Below are 5095 nucleotides of genomic sequence, written 5' to 3' on the forward strand. Positions count from 1 at the left end.
TTTGTAGTCTTGCTTAATGTTTTCCAGGGTAGGGGGGGACACTGAATATCCATTTATGTTGCACATGTGTGATAACTGCCAGATTTTATTACTGGCACCTGAAATGCTTCATTTGCATGATGTTTTTTTTGTTTGATTCTTGCTGCCAGGGTTGAATCTCAGATTAGGATGTTCCTTGTTGGTCAGTTCCAGTTCAGTAGAGATGCCCAACTAGCTGAAGTGCTTTTTACGTGGTTCCTGTACCTTCATTACTTTCATATGTGTTAGCATGTTCACATTTCGAAAAAAGTAGAGCAGCTGCGACATTTACACCTATAAGCATAGGGTTGGTGCTTGCTTCTTAAATGTCTTATCGGGCTTTTGGATTTATGGAAGTTTTTCGTACAATTACTGCGATTTCATGCTTTTATGCTATTGCCGACTCGTGTCTTTAAATGTGCTTTATAGGTGGCAAGAAGCTTAACAGCCAAGGAGAGAGTAAGGTACCCCTGTTACATGATCTCATTGTTTCATGTCTTCCGAGTGTAAGCTTATCTTTGGGATTAGGCTGAGATATATCGTGCAGTTTAGTTTGCTTCAATGTTTCCGTGTAGCATAGTGTAATGATAGCGCTACTCTTGCTCTGAGCATGGATTTCTGCTTCTACTGTTTTGCAGCTAGCTAATATGCAGTTTACTGTGCAAGGCATTGCCTGCGTGGTATTGTTGGTGGGGGTCTCTGCACCTCTTGCTTTTCTGTTGCACTAACTTTTTCAAGCACATTAAATTGTGGAGCAGTGTTGTGGTCAACCCAAATACGGGCATAAACGAGATGCAAGTAGCAAATTTTTGAAATGGCTGTCGAAACGTAACCATGTTTGGTAGACGGCAACATTTTTGTGTGTTGCTTTGAGATTAAACAAACGTGGCCCTCACTGCAATGGTTCTACAGCCTGTACAGTTTTAGTTTTGTGCATGAAAAGTTAGTGCTGTAGTATGCTTCCTGATTTGTTGAAATTGCTCAGATACAACAAGAATTTATGTTGACATTGCAGTTTCCAAATTTCCTTTCTATGGACATTTGCTTCGTGTGTTAATCGCATTGCCTTTTTTCGGGACCATACTTTCTTAACTACATGGGTTGCCTGTAAATATAACTCCAATAAGTACCTTGTTTTTAGTTAGCAATAACTTGTAACTTTAGTGTGGACAATTTCTTATTGTAATTGGAATTTAGTATTTCTCAATGCATCCTTTGCTGGGAGTGATCGCCTCTCATTCTTCTTTTGGGGTATACTCATTGGTTCACAATTTGTGCCAGCGTGTGATGCATTCATTGCAGCTGTGTTGCTTAACTGCCGTGCTGGTGCTCGTCATGAAGGGACTCGGGGGATGTATAGTTTTCATGCAACGTGGCGTGTTCAAGATGACAGCAGAATTTTTCGAAGACATGAAGATATATTGAACACTGCAATACACTGCTGAAGAAGGCCAACAGTGGGATCACCTTGAAAGCCATGAAGTGGGTGATGGGTTACTATGCAGCGGATGTTTCTACGAGTTCACCTCCCCACTGTGAGGCATACTTAAGTTATTTCTTGTCAGGCAGTGGATGCAATTTCAGCTTGTATGTGCTCTATAATTGCCATTGCAAGCCTGCAGCTTTTGTGGTGCTGCGTACAGGTGCCAAGGCCTCCCTACGATTAATGTGGACCAGTAACATGACACATGGTCAGAGGCTAGGTTTTGCAGCTTTGCAAAAAAAAAAAAAAAATCCATCAATGAATTAAGATAGCTCAATTTTGTGATTGTTGGTAGTTTACTACTAAAAAATACTGGAGGCAACTCTGGGGGGCAGTGATCATTCAGCGGTTGTGGGAATGGCAGTACATAGATTTGTTTACTGTGCTTTATTGGCTTACATTTTGAAGCAATTCATTTTTTTTAAATGGGAAGTGGGTAAAACTGCACATGCTTAATCATCTCTAAATGATGGCCACGCAGTGCCAACAGCTGCATGCTTGCCTTGAGTCGTCTTCATTACATATGTAGTATTGGGATGCATTATTGCTGGTAGGTTCTTACGGAGGTTTACGGAGTGCTCCGAGGGAAGTTTTACAAGTGCTAAGTGGTTGGTTCAGTTTTTTTAGATTCTACTTCGTCGCCTTCTACCAGTAAGTAGTGCCATTTGCTATGCGAATTGCTAGGCTTATTTAGCCACAGACCGGAAGCAAAGCTAGGTCAGCTTACGTGAAATCGAATGCTGCCGCGCATTCCTACTGTTCTTGCTCTGTGGTCCTTACTCTTGATAAATGCTAGTCCAAGAACTTGCGGATTACTGATTGCTAGCAATGCCATGTAGGATGCGTGAGTGCTAGGTCAGATGGAGTCCGGGGGGGGGGGGGGGGGGGGGGGAAGCAGCATTTACCCTGGCGTGTCAGCCTAACCAGTCCAGAGCGCGGGCACGTTTGAGATAGGTGGAATAGTCGTTGGGCAGCGTTTTTACGTTCACATGGAGGGCGCCAGCTGTAGCTTTGGTTGCGTGTGTTCGTAGTGTCACGACCGCTGGATTAAAAAAAAAAAAAAGGTGCGGCCTGCCGCGTGCATCGGCGTGATCCGCCGCGGCACAGGCCGGGGGCTGTTGTCTGGCATCGGCATAGCAAATGCGTCAGGAACGCGCTTGGAACGCCGTCGCGCGTGCAAGCCGATGCGTTCCATCCCCCTCAGCTAGCGCCGTTCGGCACAGCCAAGCGGCCGACAATGCAACTACGGCCGTCACGTTCGCTTCCATAGCAGCGCGGCCGACGCGGCAGGCCGCACATTTTTTTTTTTTTTTTGTCCAGTGGCAGTGGTAGTGTGATGCGTTGTGGAATGTGCGGCATGTTTCTTTTAATATGGGAGGATAGTATTTGACATGGTAGTGCCTTTGATAAAGTATGAATTGAATTGTGTGCCTGGTAGATGGGAGGGTTTTTTTTTTTGGGGGGGGGGGGGGGAGGGCAGTAAGAGGTACCCGAGATGCTTCATGTTAAGGTTTCGTCCCATTTCATAGTTACAGTAGTCATGTGTACCGTAGGCAGTGTAGCAGGTAAGCGCAGCTAGGACGGGCTGGTAAATTGTTTTGCGCGAAAGTACTAAATTGTAATTGTAAAAGGACCTTCCCTAAGTGACTGAATTCCTTAAACTAGCCAATTTTTTTTGCAGCTGGACGTACGCTTCGCCCTGCTCCTCGTGGCAGTGCCATGGCGACGTCTGGCCACTCGCGCACTGCTTCCTAGGATGCTCGCTCCGCTCTGAAATTGCGCCCTGTTCAGTCTTCCTTTTTTGTGCGCGCGTGTTTCCCTTTAGTTTTGTATCGAATAGCGGGCAGATCAGTGCGGCCAGTCTGGTATTGGTGCACCCTATGCATCCAGGCTTATTTTGCATAAGGCATGAGGCACACGTGACTCCTTGGAGGCAGATGTGACGCAACAGGAGGGGATTCATGCATTTCGAGCATGTGGCAGTAAATTCGCGGTCAAGCAGCTTTTATTTAAAGGGTGCAAGTTTCAGGTTCTGTGCTTATGGGAAGGGCTGTGGATGAGTGATGTTTTGATATCCCGAATAAATGAGTTGATCTTACTTCGTGGTCGTGTCTTTTGAACGTGCGTCGAACAAACGTGCGTCGAACAAAATGGGATACTGGCCAGTTATTCGCTCTTCGGTATTGTTGCTTGGGTGCGTGTCACCTTTGCACCTGCGATTTCGCCGGCCTCGGAGCGCAACGTGTAACTGGAAAAGTAAGTAGTAGTATGGGTGTGTACTTATTTCTGCCTGTAGTGATATTGCGTGTTCTGAGCTGCATTTCCATGCTGGACGAGTTTTACTGCATTTGTGATGGGTAAGGTGGACGAGACAAACGTTGCACGAGATTGACTTACGTGACGGGCAGCAGTCAGGGTGTCTACCAACCGGGAAAACAGGGAATTCTCAGGGATTTTGAATATTCTGGAAAAACTCAGGGAAAACTCGGGGAATTTGTGCCTCTATCAGGGAAAATTACTGTAGGGATGGGCGAATATAGAGTATTGTCGAATATTTAATTGAATAATTCTATATTCGTTATTCGCTTCGATTCGAATTCATGGATTCAATATTTTCGAATTATTCAGCGCTCCCGAATAGGCGGCCAAAAGCCACGGACGGTCGGTACAGATCTCGGAGGCTATGCGTCACGTCATAGCTGCCATACATCAACCATAAATCTCGAAGGCTATATGTTTTTACATTAAAGAGCCTGAAATGTGCGACGCAGAAGAGCAGAAACGGCGCTAGCGCACAACCGAAACGAAGCGGTGGAGTCCGCATGGCCATAGTCAGCAGCGGAAATCGTACGTGAATGACAGCAATGACGGAACGCTTCGTGCCTATTTGTGCCTTTATTGCGTTTACCACCGCGCATAACAACGCGTTGGCCGCGGGATTTCATAATCGCCACCCATCATTGCGTCGATAGCTGCCGCGGTTTCTTTCGCAGCGGTTTCGTTTAGTTTCGTTTTGACTCAATACGCACGTCGGCCGCGTGTCTAAAGAGCTGCGTAGTGGTCATCCATGATCGCATAGATTAATTGCGACCGCGATTTCGTCTGAAGTTGTTGCAGTGAACGGTAGTTTCGTTCTGACTCGGTGCGTGCGTCGGCCGGGTACGGCCACACTAGCGGCAAGTTGCCGCGCGTCAGCGCCTTGCCGCGAAGTCCACCGTGGCAATCGCGTCTCGTCGCGCGGCAGCGCGATATGATCTCGCGCGCTCTCGGAACGCGGAATCACCGTGAGCTTTTGTGCGATCGGACAGCGTCCAGAAATCCCTCTATAGAACCGCGAGAGACGACAATCGTCGATTGATAACCCGGCGCGGAGCGGCGGAGGTCCGGTTGCCATTGGCTCCGTGACGTCACCCTCGTCGCTCTCGGCACCCTCGGCAAGCCGTAAAACCCCCGATTCCTGCCGCTTCTGCCGCGCGCGTCATGATGCGTTGATGCCGCGAGCGTTTTTGCCGCTATCGTGGCCATACCCTTAAGCACCGCAAAGTCGCCGTTCGTAATCGTGTCGATAGCGGCCGCGGTTGCGACAAGCAGTTG

General features: G+C 47.5%; 1 long non-coding RNA gene across 1 annotated transcript; it reads left to right on the top strand.

Moving 5' to 3' along the window:
- The first annotated feature begins 2369 nt into the window (after positions 1 to 2369).
- LOC125942160 (uncharacterized) lies at positions 2370 to 3599 on the top strand. Its single transcript, XR_007464868.1, has 2 exons — positions 2370 to 2520; positions 2822 to 3599. It is a non-coding gene; the product is annotated as an uncharacterized LOC125942160 (long non-coding RNA).
- Positions 3600 to 5095: the final 1496 nt, after the last annotated feature.

The sequence above is a fragment of the Dermacentor silvarum genome, chromosome 1, assembly GCF_013339745.2.
Source record: "Dermacentor silvarum isolate Dsil-2018 chromosome 1, BIME_Dsil_1.4, whole genome shotgun sequence".
Classification (NCBI taxonomy): domain Eukaryota; kingdom Metazoa; phylum Arthropoda; class Arachnida; order Ixodida; family Ixodidae; genus Dermacentor; species Dermacentor silvarum.